The sequence below is a fragment of the Papaver somniferum genome, unplaced genomic scaffold, assembly GCF_003573695.1.
Source record: "Papaver somniferum cultivar HN1 unplaced genomic scaffold, ASM357369v1 unplaced-scaffold_125, whole genome shotgun sequence".
In the NCBI taxonomy this organism is placed as follows: domain Eukaryota; kingdom Viridiplantae; phylum Streptophyta; class Magnoliopsida; order Ranunculales; family Papaveraceae; genus Papaver; species Papaver somniferum.
In genome coordinates, this window is record NW_020621603.1 from 7,718,680 (window position 1) to 7,741,534 (window position 22,855).

Below are 22,855 nucleotides of genomic sequence, written 5' to 3' on the forward strand. Positions count from 1 at the left end.
CTATTCGAACTCGATGTTCAACTAAAAATAAATAAATAAAATGTAATCGAACATCTATGTTGTTCAACCCATTAAATTGAATTAAGTTAGAATATAAATTTAAAAAAAAAAAAGAGAAAAAAAAAGAAACTAAGTTCAGCTGGGACCATATTTGACAAATACCAAATTCGCCCGCCAAATATGGCATAGTTCTTCTTTCGTCAGTCATGACAACCCCCATTGTGCTTGGGTTTTTAAGTATTTTCGGTCGTGACCGTGTATGCTCTTATGAGTTGAAAAGTCTCACGTATCGTGGAAAAGCACCCTTAAAATCGTTTTTCTCACAAACCTAAATTTATATATGGTGAGGGATGGGTTCTCACAAACTTAAAATCTTCATGATCCATCAATTTTCAAGAACTAAAAAAAAATCGAAAGAAGAGGTTTATATTAATAGGAAAAATGAAAATCCAAAACAAGAGAACTAGGAGATTTACATATTGACAGTATTCTCCCAGTTAAAAAGATTGTTATTACAACTCGTGAATCTAAATGTCTGCTTGTTACAAAACCAGAGGACGATCGTCTATTTAATCTTGTAGGTGAGTTCTATAACAGACATTCGACGAGATCCAAAAACTCTGTTATTCCTTTCTTTTCAAATGTGTCAAATTTGTGCCAAGTGCATCACTGTAGCCACCTCTCTACTTCTTCCCCTTAACATGTTGTAGTTCCATTCATCAAAGAATCCTTGTATAGTGCAAGGAAGGACCCAAAAGATTCTCAACGCTTTGATGAAATAATCCAGACTTCATGTGTATACACACAGTGAAGCAACAGATGTGTATCATTTTCTTTCTCCATGTTACGGAGAGCACATATATTATTGGGTACATGGATACCTCTATGAATAAGCATATCCTTGGTAGGAAGTGAATTATGAAACATGGTCCAAACCAAAAAGCTCACCTTAGGGGTATATCCTTTTTCCATAGATACTTCGAGAAAACGCAATCTATTACTTTTTCCACCAGCAATTCATAGTTTAGTCATGAAATTGGCCATTACTACAACTTCATCTTCGTCTCCATTAAGAGCAGGTGGAGTGCCTAAATTTCTCTTAAGAAGATCCCATTCAAGTTGCTCGCTAGCGTTCAAATGTCTTCGAAAGGTACAAACCCATCTGCCATTATGAATCATGTCTGCTATAGTAGCATTAAGAAATAAATAAATTTGTCAACCCTCATTTTAGGTGATAAATTGCTGCTATGTTGCACAGACACGCCAAGAAAGATGTCGTAACCGTGTTGGATACACGAATAGACACAATACTTCCGGATACACGATGGACATACCACATCACATGTCACGTAAAAATCGACATCGAGCACTTTGTATATACCAATTGGACACGTCATAAATGATTCATTGTTGTTTGAAAAAATCAAAATGAACTAAATGTGACGGTAATTTATTCTCCTTTTAGTTAAATCCAAGCATTGGTTATGAAAAACTTTATCATTATTACATTGTAACTAGATTTTGTGCCGTGCTACGCTCGGGCATTTTTGTTCTTTTAGTCATATTTTTTATTAGGTGTCGTGGAGTTTCGCCCTCCCCATCACGATACATTTTTGATTAGGTGTGACTCGGCTTCGCCCCGCCCGTCGCGATCCTTGTTTATTAGGAGCGGCTTCACCTCACGTCACCCCGTCCCAATTTGGTAACGCTCGGCTTCGCCTCGTCCCGTCCCGATTTGAATTGGTAAAGCTCGGATTCCCCCCGCCCCGTCCCGATGCATTTTTGATTTGGTGTTGCACGGCTTCGCTCCGCCCGTCGCGATCCTTTTTTATTAGGAGCATCTTCACCTCGCCTCGTCCCGTCCCGTTTTGGTAAAGCTCGGCTTCGCCTGCCTCGCCTCGCCCTGTCCCGATTTGAATTGGTAAAGCTCGGCTTCGCTTCGCCCAGTTCCGATTTGGTAAAGCTCGGCTTCGGCCTCGCCCCGTCCCAATTTGATGTGGTAAAGCTCGGCTTCACCTCGCCTCCTCCCATCCTGATTTGATTTGGTGTGGCTCGACTTCGCCTCGTCCTGTCCCGTCGCTTAGGATTTTTGATTTCATATTAAACATGGAGATAAAATTTAGATTCAAATATGAAGATAAAATTGAGGCGTAAGAGATACACAATACCAAAAATGTATACAGTTAGGTTCCATCATAATCGTATTTATACGGTTGAATGGTGATTAAAATGTACAACCGCTTGTAAGGTCATGATTTCTCTATCAGTAATATAAATTAGAGAGCATAATTAAGAGTATATTGGTCAGAGGTAGTGGTCGAATTCAGGGGGAGTTAATCTTCCAGCCCATGAATGACTTCCACAAATCAAAATTTCAAAATTTCTCGACTGCAGATTTCACCATTAGCCATTAAGCAATGAATTGATAGATACTTATATTTAACCTCAACCTGTTTCACATGTATCATGGCTTACACGGTCATCTGAAATGCAAATGAGGGTTTATGTTGAGTGTATGCAACACCACTACCTCGGTCCAAGAATACATGTACATGTATGAACAAAAGATAACTTGTAAAGAAAAAGGTAGAAGAATAGTAATATATGTAGAAATTGTAGATTTTGGTGAAAATTTCTTCGTATACCAATGATTCCATCAGGTGAACAACCAAGAATCCCATTGTTCTAGGTTATCTCATGGTAAATTTGGAACTCAGTATGTGGACACACGAACTACGCGGGGTCTGCGTGCCCGCAATCAATTGTTAAAGTCTAAAGAGATTACGATGGTGATACCCTGATGTGGGTTCATTGGCTCAAGACCCACGGGTTTATCATGGCCTCCTCCAACTTCCCCGTGCATAGCGATTATGCATGGGGTACAAATATAAAAAGAAAGCAACATATATAAGCAAATGCATGCGGAACTAGATGAATGTAAAGTGCTGAAATGTAAATAAGACCAAGGTTTACGTGGTTCAGCACTAAGGCCTACATCCACGGGGTTTGTTGTTCTACTATATTATTCACGGTTACACGAATAGTTGAATGACTTGGGGTTTACATATTTCTCTCCCCTATGGGATTCCTTACCTTTGCTATTCTCTCTCTCTCCTGATGTTTTTTCGATCCCCTTCCCCCTTTGTGGAGATTGGGTATTTATATGGTAGGAACGTGGGACCCATCTCTGAAGACCGTTGGAACCTTATCTTCTAGTGTCTTGTGTCCATCACGCAGAGGTCTCGTTTCCCCCTCGATCCCGCGGAGGCATCTTCGCTCGTTCCATAGGTCGGTCGACACGTGCACTGAGCAGAGTGTTTAATGCGGGTGGTTGAGGGGTCTGCTCGTGTCAGACAAGTGTCTTCTGCCCCTGTCAGTCCGTGTCAGCTGACTTTCTCTCCACCGTTGATCTTAGCTCCTCTTCTGGGGATGAGATAAAGCAACTCCTAGGGGTTTATTTGGTGCTTCGCGACGCATCGTGTTTTGATGTCTTGGCTTGCATGCTTTCCACGTACCTTTCTGTATACACGTGTCCGATAGTGAGATATATGTGTACACAATTTGCCCCTTTTCTTCAGGCTTAACTGACTAATGGGTGCCTTGAAGAAAAACTATCGTCGCACATTCTTCTCACTCCTAATAACTTCTCCTAGATACTTGGGCACGTCTTTTATTCGTGCATTAACTGCTTATGTAACGGGCACGTTTTCCTATTTCTCCCTTAATTTCCTCTTTTCTTTCGGGTATTTTAAGGATAGAGAGGAAATTTAATTTCATTCTTCCTAAACACTCTCTCAGTTCATTCTTCCTTTAAGTTTCCTGCCTGCCTTCATTAAACCTGTGACCTTAAATTCTTTGTCAGTCTTCATTGCACCTGTGATCTTAAATTCTGTCAGTCTTTATTGCACCTGAGATCTTCCCCTGTTTGTTTCTTCTACTTGCTGTTTTTGCCGGTGAGTTTTTCTTTTCTTGATTTCACTGTTTTATGCCGTGTTGATTTGTGAATTTTCTGCTATTGTTGTTCCTTGTTTGTGATGAAGAACTTTTTCTGATGCTTGCATACTAGTTTGCCCCTGTTCTTCATCTTAAATTAAGGCAACCATTACTTCGAGGGTGGAGTATTGAGATTGTATCCTAATTTTAGGGTTGCTATGTTATCGGGGTTGTATTGCTATGAATGTGTTTTTTGATTTTTGGTTAGTGTGTGTAACCTGTTCTTGATTTTATTCTTTCCGCAGCCATGTCTGACCGTCCGCGGCCTACTTATGAGACTCCTGATTCTAGGTTGTCGAGATCTCCTCAGCGTCGAGAGTCTCAAGATGATGTTCGTCGGAGTCGAGTTTCTTCCGGAGCGAGAGCCTCGTCTTCTCGGGAAGAGATTCCTTCGATAATTCCGTCCGGCTCACGGAGAGTCTTGAATCACTCAATGGTGCGTCCTCGTGAAGAGACTCGGAGTACGCAGGCTCCTCCCCGCGCTGTTGCTTTTGACGTTCCTCCTTTACGTTCGTTAGTGCCCGAGCCTCATCTACGGTCTTCTCCAACTTTTAAAGGGAAGAATACAAAGGGCGTAGCTCCTGCGGCTGGATCTTCAAAGAATCCCCCCGTGAAGAAAAAAGCGTCTGAAGCGTTTGTTAGTTCATCCGGCCCCGCCGAGGAGGAAGAGGCTGTTCCCTTGATACGCAGTGTTTCTGTTAGCAGGAAAAAAGTAACCTTTAAGCATATCGATCTCGAAATATTCAAGGAGAAGCATGAGCTCCAAGCCTTCGGGGTTCGTTTTTATGCCCCCGAGGATGATATTACGTATGAGCTGATCTCTAAGTGCAAATTCGATGAATTTCACTTGTTAACGACGGTTGGGGCCTTCGAGGCTGGTCTGATGATGCCGTTGTACAAATCGGGTGATTCCTTCTACTACGACGTGCTCGCTAGTCGTGAGGGTTCTTCCACAAATACTCATAGCCGTTCCGTATCCCAATTATCGGGGAATTATCTCCGCGCCCTGAAGGAATGCTATCTGCGGAGTAAGGGGGAAACGTCGATGACCTGCTACGTCCCCAATCCCTTGGAGAAGGAATGGTACACTCCTGAAAATTTCAATAACTCCTTCGGTGATTACGTCAATAGCAGGAATCGCAAGCCGTGGAGTGTCAGCCTTCGGAATCTTCCTGCTCCTCGAGGCGAGATTCGTCTGTTAAATGAGGTCAGTGATGCCAAGCTGAAGTATGTTCCTGGCACGGAGGCCTCCAATCGTCGGAAACTATTCCCCGCGCGAGAAAGGATCAAGCGCGATCATGACTACGAGTGGCACGCCACTGTCATTGAGATAGTAGGTCCGTGGGCTTACGGTTGGATTCCCGGTTCCCGCGGATGGCGGCCAACCGAGAATAGTAAGCCGCGCGAATCTCCTCCCGCTCGCTATGGAGATTTCTGCCCCTGGCGTCTGAACTTTGCGGGCATGAATTTTCCTTATGCCCTGGATGTCGTAGAGGGAGACGAGGAGGATGGTTCCGGTGCTATACTCCCATCGAAGAATATCTCAGCTGCTCAGGTACGCAGATTCTAGTTGTGTTTCGTTTTTATAACTTCCATCGGATGGGAAGAATAATTCCTTTGTGGTGTCGGTTTTAGGTATTGAAGAAGAAAAAGATTAGGCCGAAGCAGTCTTCTACTATGGTGGTGGGCGAGGTTGAGGCCCAAGAAGAAGTTACTAGTCCTGTGAACGAAGAGTTTGCTGAGGACGAGATTACAGATGGGGAGGAACGTAATGGTACCTCCCCTATCAATGCCGAAGAAGAGGTCCTCGCTGGTCTCGTCGGTGATGAAGGAAGGAACAAGGGTGTAGTGGCGGATGATGTTGTCATCGAGGATGTTTCCGTCCCTGCTGGTGATGTCATGGATACCCTCCCCACTTCTCAAGAATTTTCTTTCGATCGGATGTATTCCACGGGGGAGTTCTTTGACGAAGCCCTCGATTTTCCCGAGGACTTCTCTTTACTTTCCCCTAATGACGATTGGGATGTTCTTGGTGGTGATGGTAATGGTGATGCTGCTGTAGAAGGTGTTGGTGCGGAGGAGCCTGCTGTGCATGTAGGCGCGGGAGAACATGCCAACGTTCATGCTGAGGGGGTCGAGTCGGTCAAAGAAAAATCTGTTGTTGACGCGCCCGCCGATAGTCTTCCCCAGTCGCCGATGTCTGAGGGTGAGGATGCCATCATGAGTTGGTTTAAGGAGAAGAATCTTCTGTTTGTCTCTCATCCTGCTCCTGTGGTTGTTGGGGAAAAGGAATCAACCGCGTATACCCGTCGCATGATGGAGATGTCTTCGGAGGCGCAGGTGTCTGAAGCCTGGGGAAAAAGGTTGACCGTTCCCGAAGCTACCCTCGTGCCGGAGCCTCCTACTTCTGTTGCCGATATGATGGCTATTGCCGACGGGTATCAATATGGCTTCCCGCAACAGCGTGTGCTGGAGGTAAATTTTCGTACATGCTTGTTCGTGAGAATAGGACGCTTCGATTGAATAATGTTTTGTCATTTTGATGTGTAGATGATGAAGAGCGAGCATTGCAACCACGTGCTATATCGGTTCTTTAAAGCAAAATCTCTGAAGCTCGAGGCTAAGCTTCGTCATCGGGAAAAGGAATTATCTGCGGCGGAGGTGGAAATAGAAGAGCTGAAGAAAAGCCTTAAGGAGAAAGAAAAACTGGGTGAAGCAGAGGCCGATCTTCGTTCAGAACTTATTGCAGTGCGCGCTGAGTTAGAGCAAACTCGTAGCCAAGTTTCCACTTTCACAGGTTTGGTTCTTTTCCCTCGCCGTATGTCGTCATTCTTTTATCTCTTAGTTGTTCTGTCTGAGTCTCCCCACCCTATGTCCAGTGGGTGGCATCCCCGAGCTGGTATGGCTTCGAAACGAGAGAGCTCGGCAAAGATCTCGTATTAGAGATTTGGTTGAGAAGATTAAGAGTGAGGCTAGGAAATGGGATGCTCGGGCTGAAGTATGGCGCGCGCGGCATGTTCAGATGGTCGACATGCAAAATCTGTACAACCATGATCGTGCTTTATTTAATGGCACACTGCTGTGGACCAGTGATAATCTGCGGGAAGCCCGCGAGCGTACTTCCTTGTTGGAATCTAGGATTCAGCTATTGGAAGAAGAATTACAGACGGCGCGGTCCATTCCTCTTTCAGGGGTCCAAGATAATATGCTTGGTCTTGCCAGGGAACGAGATGATGCTCGTGCTGAAGTCTATGCTCTCAGCAATGCTCTTTCCGCGTCTCGTGCCGATGTAGCCCGTCTTGCTGAGTCTGAGAGGAATCTTGAAGTGTGCATGTATAGACTCAGCAAAGGGGTCTCAGAGATAAATAAAGAGGTCGACCACCTTCGTCATGTGGACTCGATGAAGCAGGTAGAATTAGATGCCTGTCAATTTACTCTCACCAACCTTCAACTAGACTATAAGAAATTATCCGCGGAATATGATCATCTTGATGAAGCGCGAGATGCGGTTGTTAATGAATATGAAGAGGCTTCGGCTTGTGTCGAAGGTATAATCCCAATTCATCGAGTGTGATCTTGTTTGTTTTCTACGCTAATTCCGTGGTGTTGTCTTTTTCAGGGCTCGAGGAACGCCTTCGCGTCACAAATGAAGAACTTGAAAAGGCTCAATCTTCCTTAGCACAGCAAGAGGAACAAACCAATCACTTCAAGACTTTAGCAGCCACCCGCGAGGAGGCCGTTGGTGCTGCTTCCAGAGAAGTGAATCGGCTATCCTCGTTATTATCCCAAGCCCAACAGCGGACAACAGTTATTAAACATAAGGCTCGTTGTCAATTGGCTGAGGAGACGAACAAGATGCTGGAGAGGATAGAGCTTGGCCTACGGAATGAACATGGTCTCGTGAAGAACTACCCTCGTCGTCCCGTTCCTGCTGCATTGCCCAGCTCCTCGGGCCCCTCTTCTGGTGGGAGCGTCCCATCAAGTCTTCGGAAAAATCCTGACGACGGGACCGCCACCTAGGTAGAGATGGCAGCGTTCTGTAGGGTCCGCGGCATAATTGTGCTTTTTGTAACGATGTAAAAGGAATGTTTTTTGATTGTGTATCCTTGGCTTTGGCCGTTCACTTCTTGTAATCACCCTTTATGAAATGAATCCTCTTCTTGATATACCTACAATGTTTTTGTATTTTAAGTTTGTGAAAAATCAAAACAAAAGTTAAAGTGTTTTTGAGTGCGATACGAAAGGAAGGTACCTTCGTGATCGTCTTGAGACCTGTCACCCCGCTGGCAAATCCTGGGCCAGAGGATTCCCAGACGGTGGGGGCCGGGGCAACGTTCTAGGATATGGGGCGTAAAATATGTACGCACCCATTCCGTCGACCCGTTGCCTTAAGATTGGTTGGGTATCTCTTTCTGCTGGGTGCCTTCCCCCTGGTCCTACATTTATGGATACTGATGGGGGAGCCCTGAGAGATTGTAGATTAACTACTTTCCCCAATATTGTAGGTAGATTCCACAGACTTGATAATTTGAAAGCTTGTTTAATTGATAAGTTGAGGTCTGCAATTCCTCTTCCAGAGATAGAAACATGTTGGGCGGGGAGGCTCCTTTCTTCTTCTGGTATATTCCCAGCAGATTCAAATCTGCGTTGCTTCTATGGGAAGTATGGTTTGAGCCATTTAGCATTCCAAGGATGCCGGAGGACCTCACCTTTTAGATTACGAAGGTAGTAAGAACCATTACCCGCAATGTCGTGGATCATAAACGGTCCTCCCCATGTAGGTGCTAACTTTCCCCATTTCTTTTCTTGCTGATATCGTGGGATTGTTCTCAACACATACTGTCCCTCTACAAAATTTCGTAGCTTTACCTTTTTGTTGTACTCCCTTGCTAGTCTTCGTTGATAATTTTCCATCTTTTGCAATGCTACTTCCCTTCTTCCCTCCAAGTCGTCCAACCTTTCTAACATCATATCTGTTGTTAGGTTTTTCTCCCAGGCTTCAGTCTTCGTGGTTGGCATGAGGATTTCCGTAGGTATGACTGCTTCAGCTCCATAAGTAAGAAGAAACGGGGATTCCCCGGTAGCGGACCTTCGTGTTGTCCTGTATGCCCACAAGACATTGTGCAGTTTTTCGCACCATCTTCCCTTATGCTCGTCTAATTGTTTTTTGAGTATAAGGGCGAGGGTCTTGTTGGTAGCTTCCGCTTGTCCGTTGCTTTGAGGGTATAAGGGGGTGGACTTGTTCTTTCTTATTTTAAAGGTGTCGAAGAGCATGTCTATATTTTTTCCCTGTAATTGCTTGCCGTTATCAGACACAATTTCAGCAGGTATACCAAATCTGCAAATGATGTTCTGGAATATGAAAGTGAACACATCCGCGTCTCTAATCCTGGCCAAGGCCTTAGCCTCCACCCATTTACTGAAGTAGTCCGTGGCTACTATCAAAAATCGTCTCTTCCTGGATCCTTCGATGAAAGGCCCGACGATGTCTACTCCCCATTTTGCAAATGGCCACGGGCTATCGACAGAGTTTAACAATGTTGCCGGCGCGTGGATTTTTTTCGCGAAGCGCTGACATTCTTCGCATCGTCGGGACATCCTCGCAGCATCTTGTATCATGGTCGGCCAGTAATATCCTTGCGTTTTTGCCTTGTCAGCTAGTGATCTCATACCGCTATGATTCCCTGCGTCACCATAATGGATATCCGTTAGAATTCGATGCCCTTCTTTTCGGGATAAGCAGCGTAGTAATGGTCCGAGGAAAGATTTTCTATACAGGACCCCGTCCCGAAGATCGTATCTTCCCACTTTGGAGAGCGTCTTTCTAGCTTGCTTCCGATCCGCAGGTAGGCTTCCTTTGTCGAGGAATGCATGTATTGTCACCCTCCAGTCATCTTCATTACTGAAATCTTCGTCTTGATTTGCTTTTGACAAGATTTCTTCATCAAAGTCGTTATGGATGTCTTCTCCTACTTGGTCTTCAATATATTCTTCCATCGTATCTTGATTGGTAGCGAAGGAGAATTGAGATGCAATCGAAGGCTCGTATACCCTTGCTATTTTAATACCTTCGACATTTTTATCCCTCAACATGGATGATATGTATGCTAGGGCATCCGCATGCCTGAGGTCCCTTCTGCATAAGTGCCGGAACTTAATGTTCGGGATTTGTGAAGCCAATGTTTGGACCAATGCCATGTAAGCTGAAAGGGTGTCATCGTACACATTATATTCGAGCGCGATTTGCCGTATGACCAGCTGCGAATCACTTGTCAGCCTTACATCGGTTACCCCCATCTCTATTATTATACGTAGGGCATGTATGACAGCTTCGTATTCAACAATGTTATTGGTATGCTCTTTGAATTCCAATCTAAGTGCCTGTATGATCCTTTCTCCAGTTGGGGTGATGATGACAATGCCTATTCCTGCCCCTTCCTTATTTTTAGATCCGTCGACGAAGACTTCCCATTGTCTATGACTCGTAGGTTCGAGGATATCCATTGGATCCTTGATTGCTTCCTCGGCTTCTGGTATTCCCTTGATCTCTTCGTCGTTGTCTAGAGGGAGGTCTGCTAAGAAATCTGCCAGAACTTGGGACTTCTGAGAATGTTGAATTTCATGAATGATGTTGAATTGGTCCAGATGGGTGTTCCATTTGGCTATTCGGCCCGCTTTTGAGGACTGCTTCCAATGGTGCTCTGCATGGTACCCTGACGAAGTGAGTTAGGAAGTAGGTTCTCAGTTTTTGGGTAGCCCATACCAGTGCGAGGATGAGTTGTTCAATCTTAGTATAATTTCTTTCCGCGGGATTGAGCGTCTTGCTGACGTAATAGATAGGCTGTTCTATTTTTGTATTGGTTTTGACTAATACCGCGCTGACTGCGTCCTCCGTTGCTGCTATGTACAGTGCCAAAACTTCGTCAGGGTCAGGTTTCTGCAGGATAGGGATCGAAGCTAGATGTTCTTTGATCTTTTGGAATGCTTCCTCGCAATTGGCGGTCCATTCGAACCTGCTCCCTTTCTTAAGAATATTGAAGAAATGTTTGCACTTGTCCGAAGACCGTGCAATGAATCTGCCTAACGCTGCTATGGACCCATTGAGCTTCTGCACTTCCTTTAGATTCTTTGGTGACGGCATCTCTACTATGGCTTGAATCTTAGCTGGGTCTACCTCGATGCCCCTTTTCGTCACCAGATAACCGAGGAACTTCCCTGAGGTGACACCGAAAGTACATTTCTCCGGATTTACTTTCATGTGATGCTGTCTCATTGCATTGAAAATATTCCTCAGGTCCTGGTGGTGATTTTTACGCAGCTTGCTTTTGACGAGCATGTCGTCCACGTAGACTTCTAGGGTTCCTCCAATCCATGGTTTGAAGATAGCATCGACCATCCTTTGGTATGTTTCCCCTGCGTTTCGGAGCCCGAAAGGCATTCTGGTATAGCAATAAAGGCCATGTGGTGTATAGAATGCTGTGTGTTGCTGATCTTCTTCTGCCAGGGCTACTTGGTTGTAACCAGAGTATCCGTCCATAAACGACAGCTCCTCGTACCCTTCAACTGCTTCAACCAGTTGATCTATGCTCGGCAGGGGATAGCTGTCCTTTGGACACGCCTTGTTGAGATTGGTAAAGTCGATGCATATTCTAACCCCTCCATTTTTCTTAGGAACAATGACCATGTTGGATATCCAGGTAGGATACTTGACTTCCTTGATAAATCCTGCGTCTAGTAGCTTCCGAAGTTCTGTTTCTACCGCCTCATGATATTCTGGAGCCACTTTTCGTATTTTCTGCCTGAACGGGGGGGTGCCCTGTTTGATGCGTAGTTCATGTTGGATTACTTTTGGGTCGATCCCTGGCATATCTCCTAACTTCCAGGCGAACACATCCGCATATTCCTTAAGTAATTTGGTTAAGGAATGTTCTCTCCCTTCGCCCATGATGGTCCCGATTTTGACCCTCTTCGGGTCTTCTTCCGTTCCTATGTTGATTTCCTTAGTGGGTTCCACGGGTGTGAACATAGGCCTTGGGTTTCCGAGGACTGGGGCGCTCTTTAATTGCTATTTGGCGTGTTTCTGCTCTTTGTTGATTGTTGAGGTACTTGTTTCCGAGCCTCGGACATTACCCTCTTTCGTCAAGCCTTTTCCTGTGGTTTCCTTAAGGAATAGTTCCACGGCTTTCTCTTGCGTGGTTTCTTGATTTCTTACTCTTCGGATTTTTCGCTGTTCTTCTTGCTCGTTGTTGATATGATCCTGAGTGGCCTGGCATTCTCGTGTAGCGATTCGATCTCCCTTGATCTCCATAATTCCCTCGGGTGTTGGAAATCTGAGGTACTGGTGGTATGTTGCCGCAACTCCTTTGAGCTTGTGTACCCACTGTCGTCCAATAATGGCGTTGTAGGGGGAAGGGGTATCCACCACACTGAATCGGGTATCCAGTTTCATGGGCCCTGCGTTAACCTGTAACACAATGTCTCCCAAGGGCTTTGTGGCCGCTCCATTGAATCCGTAGATGGTGTGATAAGAGGTCATCAACTGTTCATCGTGGAGCTTCATCCGCTTGAATGCGTCATAGAATAGGACATTCACAGAGCTTCCCCCGTCTATGAGGATCTTTTTGAGGTTACATCCCGCTATTGGTAATGTCAGGACCAAGGGATCGTTATGGTCTTCCATATCTTCTTCGATATCCTCGGCATCGAAGATGACAGGTAATTCCATCCATTTTTCATGTTCGTCCACTGTTATTCCATCGACCTTATATAACTCGCAGCGATCTTCGAATTGCTTCCGTAACCTTTTTCCAATCTGTGCTGTGAGCGAGGGTCCTGTGGCTTCGGAACACGAGATGGTGTTGATTGTTCGGTTTTCTTCCGGAAGTTGGACTGGTTTGGTTCGTTTGGATCTGTCCTCGGTAACCTCCTTCCGTATGTAATGTTTGAGCTCTCCCGCATCAATTAATTTTTGGATCATTATTTTAAGGTTCTTGCATTTTTCGGTCTGGTGTCCGTTGAAACAGTGATACTCACAGTAATCTTTAGACTTCTCGGATCTTGGGGGCTGCTTTCCCTTAGACCATGGCCATTCTAAGTTTTCCCTCCCTTTGATCTCCCGCAGGATACGAGCACAGCTAGCGTTGAGTTTCGTGTAAACTTGGTCTTCGAATTTTCGGTCGCCTGTTCTTCGTTCATCCCTCCGTTCCTTTCTATCTTCGTGAGGTCTCTCATCTGAGGAACCCCTTTTGGCCCCATTGGTTTGTTCTGCTGAATTGGTACGGTGAGACCTCTGCGGATATGCCCTCGGGTTTTCCCGTTTAATTTCTTCAAGTCGAGCGTGCTTCTCGATAATTATTCGGAGATCGCCTTCTGTCTTGGGCACGCTCCCGTGAATTTCAACAAATAGGGGACTCATTCGGTCCAAGCCCCACTTATAGCAATTGATGCTTACCACTGGGTCCACGCTTCCTATGGCTTGGCAGATCCTATGCCATCTGTTTGTGTATTCCCTCGTGGTTTCCTTGTAGCCGATTGCTAGTGAAAAAAGCTTATCCATCCCCGTGTTTACAGTCTTGTTGTACATGTATGTTCTTAAGAATTTCTCTGCCAGTTGGTCGTATGAGTGTATGGAGTTTGGTGGCAGATTATCAAACCATGATAACGCCGATCCCTTCAAACTTGACGGGAAGTATCTACAGAGTACGGCGTCGTTCTGTCCCCATCTCGCTAGGACGCGGTTGTAGTACCGAACATGTGCAGCAGGGTCGCTGGACCCATCATAGCATTCGAACGTCGGGACAGGGCATTTCAGGGGAATAGGGGTGTTGGCCAAGCGATGCGTCAGGGGCGTGGAGTTAGCTTCTCTCATAACCTCTTCTAACCTTCCCCCTCCTTGTTTATTTTTCAATTGCCTGATCTCTGCCATCATCTCATCTCGCAGTTCCTCCATTGCGCGTTGGTGTTCTAAATTCTTCAGATCATTTCCGTTTGATTCTCCATCGTCATAATCCAGGTCGGATACGCTATGTCTCCTTGTCGCGTCTTCATTAGTCGCTAGGACGACTCTGCCGTCTTGGTTTGGCTCTGGTGCTTTGGAGCTTGCTTCATCAAGTTGTTGGTTGGTCTTTGTGCTTAGAGCAATCCGCTCCTTTAAATCTTGATTTTCTCTGGCCAAAAGTGCTACAGCTTCTGCGTAAACCTGTTGGTTCCTTCTCAGTTCCTCGAGCTCAGCCATTAGTTGGTGTGATTGGTTGGACCCCTGATTGGGAGTCCCCGCACGTGCCGCTACAGCCGTGGCGCCGCCCTCCTCCATGGTCTGTACTAAAGGTGGCAGGGGTTCCACTTCTGTTGCTGGTGTTTCCAAATTGGAGTGAGCGCCCCTCTGCAGTGCCCGAGCCGCCGGTATGGTTTGATTCTGGTTATTTGTTAGCGGCATTCCAAAGGTTAGCAGATGCGCGGGTTGGAATGTTCTGGATTCATCCACCCTTTCCCTTGGTTGGTTAAGTTGACTCATGGTGAATGTATTGCTAGCCTCCGCAGCCTTCGGGACTACCGCGGCTTCCCCGTATTTTATCGTTGCTGCTCTGAGAGCCGCCATTGCAACAGAATTAGCGTTCATGGGTGAAGTGATTTCAGTGGTATCCTGCCTTCGATTGGTCATTTTAGTTTTATCTCCTTTCTGCTTGCTTCGGGTGATGATCGGGGTTGTCCGGGGTGTTTCTTTTGACAAAGCTTTGGATTTTCCTGCTTCCTGCGTCTTCTCCATCACGTGCCTTTTTGTTGACGAAATCTAGCGTAAACTCGCCTTCTTTACTCACAACACGTTCTCTCTGTATAAATTTATTCAAACAGAAACGGGAATATCCGCGTGAAGCGGGTTAGTTGTCGAAATACAATTTTTCAAAAGCGGGTTTATTAAAGGCGATCTTTAGTATATAAAAAAAAACTATGAAAATTGTAAATCCGACGGATTAGGACAATAACCCATGCTTGGAACACTAACTCTTATCGAAGGCAAAAAGTGGGTTTTTGAATATAATACTGTTGACGAATGATCTATACAGTCAGAGATGATAAAATCGGAGCAATCGTATGCCAAATTAGAATGAAATCACAGGACAAGATAAATCTTTTACCGGGACGAAGTCCCTGTTTCTAGCGCCAAATTGTGGACACACGAACTACGCGGGGTCTGCGTGCCCGCAATCAATTGTTAAAGTCTAAAGAGATTACGATGGTGATACCCTGATGTGGGTTCATTGGCTCAAGACCCACGGGTTTATCATGGCCTCCTCCAACTTCCCCGTGCGTAGCGATTATGCATGGGGTACAAATATAAAAGGAAAGCAACATATATAAGCAAATGCATGCGGAACTAGATGAATGTAAAGTGCTGAAATGTAAATAAGACCAAGGTTTACGTGGTTCAGCACTAAGGCCTACATCCACGGGGTTTGTTGTTCTACTATATTATTCACGGTTACACGAATAGTTGAATGACTTGGGGTTTACATATTTCTCTCCCCTATGGGATTCCTTACCTTTGCTATTCTCTCTCTCTCTCTCTCCTGATGTTTTTTCGATCCCCTTCCCCCTTTGTGGAGATTGGGTATTTATAAGGTAGGAACGTGGGACCCATCTCTGAAGACCGTTGGAACCTTATCTTCTAGTGTCTTCTGTCCATCACGCAGAGGTCTGCGTTTCCCCCTCGATCCCGCGGAGGCATCTTCGCTCGTTCCATAGGTCGGTCGACACGTGCACTGAGCAGAGTGTTTAATGTGGGTGGTTGAGGGGTCTGCTCGTGTCAGACAAGTGTCTTCTGCCCCTGTCAGTCCGTGTCAACTAACTTTCTCTCCACCGTTGATCTTAGCTCCTCTTCTGGGGATGAGATAAAGCAACTCCTAGGGGTTTATTTGGTGCTTCGCGACGCATCGTGTTTTGATGTCTTGGCTTGCATGCTTTCCACGTACCTTTCTGTATACACGTGTCCGATAGTGAGATATATGTGTACACACAGTAGTACTTCATTTTTTCAAAGTGACTTACTTCTTGAGCGTGTGTTCTTCATGTAATGCATTCCAGAACATAGAAGGAAGAATAAAAAGACGCATAAGTAGAGATTCACTAATCATGAATAATTTTTCAAACTGATAAATACCCTAACTCAAGTTCTCTTAATCCTTGAGGTCGCAGTTAACTTCAGATCGGAATACTCCAGGTCCAGGACCAACCAACTGATGTTATGACATTGAAGAGAACTGTAATTGTACGACGCCTCTTTTTATTTGTTGCTGAGCTTTCCTTCTTGTTGGATTGTGTACAACATATTGCCCTTATCCAGCATCTATGGATCCAGTACCCGGTAGAGATCCAACTATATATCCAGTATCAATGTATTATACTACAATGATTTTATGAGATATGGATCTAGTACCTGATTGCATTGAGAGAAGTAAATAATGCTTTGTGAGATATGAATCTTACCCGAGGAAAGTTAAAGATGCACAGTGATTTTAATTGGTGTAAGATCCCTCTTCTATGACAGTGTTGAAGACTGCAAGCAGTTAAAGGTAGTGTTGGACTCATTTTCATTGAATAGTGCGAGTGTTAACTCAAAATATGAAAATATCTTTTGCAAGAACATCTATCACATGGTTCGTAAATCTACATGTGGAAAGAAACTAAATAAAAGATCTTACGAAGCTGATGTCCATTCGTTTAAATTAATTAAGCTACTTGAGGAAAGCAGTTCTTTTTTCGTGTTACCATGACCCGAGGGACTATTATATACGTCATCTCAGATTGCATTCCTCTAGTGTTTTTTCACGATCATTGCTGAACTGTAATTGAATTCTAATACTATAAGTAGAGCTTCAAGATAATGAAGTTAAGATACAACAAGGAAGAGAAGACAACTCACAGTATCTTGTGGTATCTAATCAGACATCAATGTTTTGAGGTACTTTTGTGAGTTGCAGGAGAAATTTATCTTTACATTGCATGCTGGGAGAGTAAATTCTCTTTGAGCTTGAAGAGTGACTATCTGTCCAAAAAAAGATAAGGTCAGCAACCACATGAAAAGTAGAATCTTTAGTTAAGATCAGTATATAATAAAAATTCTAAGCGATCAAAGGGGTAATAGATATCTAGTAGCTTGAATAAAATGCATTCTCACATAAGATATCTTACATGTTCAATGTGTATTGCCAAACAGAGGAAGCAGGTCCTCAACTATACATATTACCTATCTACAAAAAAATCACGGCAAAAATAGGGATTCTGATTATATAACCTGTAATGACACATAAGATACCTTACATGTTCAATGTGTATTGCTAAACAGAAGCAGGTCCTCAATTATACATATCACCTATCTACAAAAAAAAATCATGGCAAAAATAGGGATTCTTATTATATAACCTGTAATGACACATGAACATCCCATCTACTTTAAGGATATAATCAAGCACAATGAAACCACTGGACTTAGACAAAATCTTTACGTACCTTACACGCATGCTGTCAAGACCCCTAATTTAGTAACTGGAGTATATTGAGGCTAATGATAAGTAAGATCATAACTCAATTTTCCTCCACTCCATTAACTACAAACAATTTCAGTGTACAGTTTATTTTTGTTTCCAAATCTGTCTCTGGATCTCCGCGCACTGGATATGACTGCAATTATAAACAACAATAGTAGATATACATATGTAATGCACTGAACATAAGTTTGATAGCGTTTATAACCTCTACCTTACTACTCCATGTTATAGGAATATTTTTTCTTTCTGGCATGGAACTATATGCATTTTCGAGCACTAATGCTAGCATTTTTCCCAAAATGATCCACTGTAAAACAAATCCATACAAATATTTCAAGTGACCAATAGATAGTGCTCAAAAAAATTATATAGTACGTCCACACTACTCAAACATTTAACCAATTATGTAAAAATATATATATGAATAAAGTTAATTAAGAAGGAGCTTTAAAACCACAGAGAAGAGAATTTTAGCCGATACCAAGTTTAAGAAAGGGGTCACTCTCTACATCCATTAAAAATCACTTTTTGAAGATTTGTGTTGTTTCCACAGTTACTCCCATTGTTGCAAACACGATCTAAATTTTTTTTCTTCTGCATCCTGTGAACTCAAATTTTGTGTAGAAAGATTACAGGAACAGATCCCATGAGTTACAAAGTCAAAATAGTAGAAATCTTATAAAGAAATTTTCATCTGATGGATAAATCTTGAGCAAAACCAAAACATATGATGGACTAAAATCAAATTCGTAATGTGGAAATAATATATTTTCAAGTAGAATACAAAAACTAAAGACTCAATTATGAAAATAATATTCTTGGACATAGCACAATGAAGCTAATTACGCCAACCAAAAGAAAAGAGGGGACGATCTCGGGGGATAGGCAGTCTTGCTGCATTTAATGGACAACAAACCATTTTAAGAACTGCAAACCGCAGTAGAAAATTCATGATGAAAAAAATACTCATTCTTTCTCCACATCAAGTAACTTATCTCCACACTCATGTGAATCCCATTCTTCCAAAGCATGCACTTAATTATTACCCTTCTCAGCAATTAATTCTGTTTAAATACGTCATCTCAAAGAAATCAGAAGAACCCACAAAAAAGATCAAACCCAGTTTCTGAAAAGAATTAGCCTTAGAGTATGGTTATGTTTGCTTAAGGGCCGGCAGACTTAAGCTAGATTGTGATCAAATATTAACAACACGAATGCTACATCCATGTGGTAACATACTCCTTAAATCTATTTTGGTAGTGCACACACACTTTATACTTAACCGTTCGACAGCTAACCGAGGCACACACATTTTGTGCGTCATATGTGACCTGCAAAACATTAAATTTAGTAAACAATGAGTACTGAGTAGCCATTGACAACATTGCTGTGCTTGAAAATCCAAATTCCTGCCATTGCAGTATAAGCTCAATGTTAGACACATGATCCAAGCTATACCTAGGATTATTAAGAGTGACTACACGCATGCGGCAGGCCTGGTCAACAGGTCTTTCGACATTATAGTGATAGTTTTTAAGAAACCCTCAAGCAGAATAGCTCCAGAATGAACAGCCTCATAGTCCAGCTGTAAAACCAACACTTGAGGTTTTACTTCAAGCAGGTTACGGGTAGGCCTGTCCATGGAAGAATATCCGTCGGATATTTAGAAATCCGATATCCGACATGTTAAGCACTACCGGATATTCGATATCCGATACTATCCTATAGGATATCAAAATCAGATATCGATTCCGATAGGCTAAGCTGTCGGATATCCGATAAATATCCGATAGTATCCGGTTATAACAAACAAGCTTAAAAATCCTTGTAAAACATTTTCATAATTGACACTTATGGGATATTTATCCGACAATATCCGATACTAGACTCGAAATTAGGATAAATTACAAATAAGTTCCTATACTATCGGATATTAACATTTCGGACGGGGTCTAATCCGTTTCCGATATGTTAAGGAAGAAATATCCGATAAAACGGATAAAATCCTATAGGATCTCGAATACTCGAAAACGGATACCGGATATCGGACAAATATTGACAGGCCTAGTTACGAACCTCAAGCTCATTGTTCCATTTGTAACTGCATTCAAAAATAAAAAATAAAACAATCAACAGAACAGTTGTTGTAGATAATTCCATATTTGCAACAACAGAAGCTCTCTGATTTTTTTATAATCAAAACATAAATCATAATTCCAAAGGAGAAAAAAAAAAGTCCAAAAAGAATAAGGAGAATAAGGTGTAGAATTTTAATATGTTTTTTGGCAAAAGCCTTAAGAAAAATTTATAATTAGTTCAGTTAGAGTTAAATAAAGAAAGGCTTAGATTAAACAGGGCAAAGATCATAAGCAAAACAAAATGGAGATAAAAAATTAACCTTGTCTATCAATTGTTGCAGAGAGATTAACCCTCGCCTGCAAAAGAAAAACAAAATTGTAGATAATTAGAATCTTAATTCGAGGCTAATTCAGAAAGCCAAAATATAAATTGAACAACAAAAACGAACTAAAAGTAATCTTGGTTAGGTTTTTCTAAAACCAAAATTTAAAAACCCATATGGTTAGGACCCTAATTCGAAAGCACAAAAAATAAAGAAAATAAAGAAAAGAACAAACCCTAATTAAAGTATGGTTCAGATGGATATATCTTCACTTGTAAAAACACTCCTTTGTGCTTAAACCTTTACCTGCGAAATAAAAAAAATAGTAAAAATGAGGAGGATCGAATGAGCAGATGAAAGTTATGGGTCGAAGAAGAAGCAACCCTAATAATTTTTTTTATTTTGCGGGATGATAAATATAAAAAATATTTATTTTAGCAAAAAAACGCCTTGTTTTTCTCTCCTTTGAGGAAAAGTGGCGGAGCAATTCTGCGAGTGGGTGAGGGTCACCGTTCAACGTGGAGCCTTATGAGCTTAGGATTTTAAAGGAGTTAGATTTTATTTAATTAGTAATCAATTATTTTTATTATTGGATAAAGAATATTACATTAACTAGTTGGAAGCCTAACAAGCTAAGCTCCAACGACATACTACTACATTAATTGAACAGGTTTCCGTGCTAACCTACCAGCGAGCTTCATGGGTAATTCCATGCAATATTACGCCATTGGGGGCTCGAACCTGTGACCTCCTGGAGCGCATGAAACTTTGGGAAACGGGGATGACCAGCTGAGCTAGGTGCCCGTTTTTATTTTTAGAATAATTATTTGTTGAGTATATTGCTGTAAATTTTCGTTTTAATGATGTGAGTAATACATATAACATGTCCTCGTTACCTGTTTTCTTAAGATTCAACGTGTCCCCGTAACCGTGTCCCGTGTCCGTGCAACATAGGCTGTCAGTGTTTTTCACGATTTGTTCAGAATTATTTTTTGATTCTTTACGTACTATAATTGAGCACTATAATTCCATAATAATAATTCCCACGTTTGATTTAAAAAAATAAAAAAATAAATCCATGCTAATTAACACGATCAACTAGGAGAATACCGGAGCATTACCCATCTATATAAACAGAATCTCTAGATTGGTAACCCCGTTAGTATTGCATCAATCGTGTTGATTAATAATGATTTATTTCTTCCTGGCACTAGAACTTGGAATGAGCAGCTTATATACTCTATCTTTAACCAAGAGACCTCTATTACTATCCTAAATGTGAGCATACCCTCATCTGGTGAAGATTATCTGATCTGGAAGCCTGATAGGAAAGGTAAATTTACTGTTAGGAGTGTTTATAATACTCTTTATGCTAACACTGTAAATAATATAATCACAGGATATAACATTCCTAAAGAGGTGTGGAAGAAACTCTGGAACTATAGAGTTCCTCATAGGGTACAATTCTTTGTCTGGAAATGTTTAAAAAATATTGTCCCTGTTAGACACAAACTGGCAGGTTATAATCCTGATGTAGAACCTCACTGTAAATTTTGTAATCATAGTATTGAAACCATTGATCATTTGTTGATTGAGTGTGATTATGCTAGGACCGTATGGAATGCTTTAAATGTGGATATCATTACTGTTACTCGGAATTTTAATCACCAAAAGGGTAGAGGAAGACTATGTTTTTTTTTGAAGCATGCATATATTAAAAAAGGGAATTAAATTGTGATTACACGAGGGAATGTAATTCCCATAGAGTCCCTTAAGAGAATCTGATTAAGAAAATTCGGGTTTGCTTGATCCCAAATCGTTGTCGAGTAATTTATCAAAAAAAAATAAATGGTGTCGAGTAATTGCCTTCTTCGCTCCTATCTGCTGCGAAGTTTGCTATACCATCAGCTACCTGGTAATTGCCTTCTTCGCTCCTATCTGCTGCGAAGTTTGCTATACCATCAGCTACCTGGTTTCCTTCTTTATAATTATGTTGAATGTGGCAGGAAGGTATTTGGCGTATTTTTGGTTTGATTTCTGCAATCATTTGTGATATATATCAAGGAGCTTCCGCTGGAGTTTTGATGAAGCGCATGAGATTCTCAAAGTCCGTTTCAAATATTACCCGTGACCATTGTCTTTACACTGCTATTATGGTTGCCCATATCTCTGCTGTCAGAGCAGTAGCTAAACCTAGAGGTTGTCTCACTATTCAATAAAATCCCCTTTAGTATAAAAAAAAAAATAAAAATAAAAAAAATCATGTTGATTAATCGAAAAATGGGTCATTTGTTCAAATATATTTAAAACATGGTTCAAATGGACGAGTAAAAATTATTATGGGTGAAATGGACACCAAAAAAATAACAAGGATGAAACTGGATTCATCCTGACTTAAACTTAAAAAATAGCAAGAATGAAACTGGATTCATCCTGACTTAAACTTAAAAAATAGCAAGGATGAAACTGGATGCATCCTGATGTAAATTAAAAATAAAAAAAAAGTATTTGAAAATGGGTAGGATGAAACTGTTTACATCCTGACTATTTTTACATTTTTTTCCATTTAAACAGTATCAAAATCTAAATGTCCTTTTCACCAAAGAATTGTTGATTTTGCTCTTTTTAACTAATTTTGTGTTGACAAATAGCATCAGAAGTTGTTGCTTCGCCTTTGTCTTTAGGCAATATTTTTAAGCTTTCGAAGCAACAAAATTTGTTGCTTTGTCTTTAGGCGCCAATATCACTTGTCTGCGACAGCTAAATTTTGATGAGACAAGGAAACGGGTTTCATTTACGTCCTGACTATTTTTACATTTTTGTCCATTTAAACAATATCAAAATCTAAATGTCCTTTTCACCCGGAAATTATTAATTTTGCTCTTTTTAACCAATTTTGTGCTGACTAATAACAACA

The 22,855-nt window shown here is 42.1% G+C and overlaps 1 long non-coding RNA gene across 9 annotated transcripts; it reads right to left on the reverse strand.

Annotated features, from left to right (window-relative positions):
- Positions 1-15,930: 15,930 nt before the first annotated feature.
- On the reverse strand, positions 15,931-20,296 carry LOC113331232. 9 transcript variants are annotated; one of them, XR_003350822.1, is made up of 11 exons: positions 20,174-20,296; positions 19,936-19,972; positions 19,614-19,638; positions 18,019-18,868; positions 17,749-17,844; positions 17,500-17,670; positions 17,182-17,240; positions 16,913-17,035; positions 16,477-16,546; positions 16,151-16,366; positions 15,931-15,966 (listed from the first exon to the last, which is right to left on the reverse strand). It is a non-coding gene; the product is annotated as an uncharacterized LOC113331232 (long non-coding RNA). The 9 variants fall into 9 exon arrangements; XR_003350824.1 differs by lacking the exon at positions 15,931-15,966 and adding an exon at positions 16,759-16,832 and having other exon boundaries at positions 15,974-16,366; XR_003350823.1 differs by lacking the exon at positions 15,931-15,966 and having other exon boundaries at positions 15,974-16,366; positions 16,913-17,031.
- Positions 20,297-22,855: the final 2,559 nt, after the last annotated feature.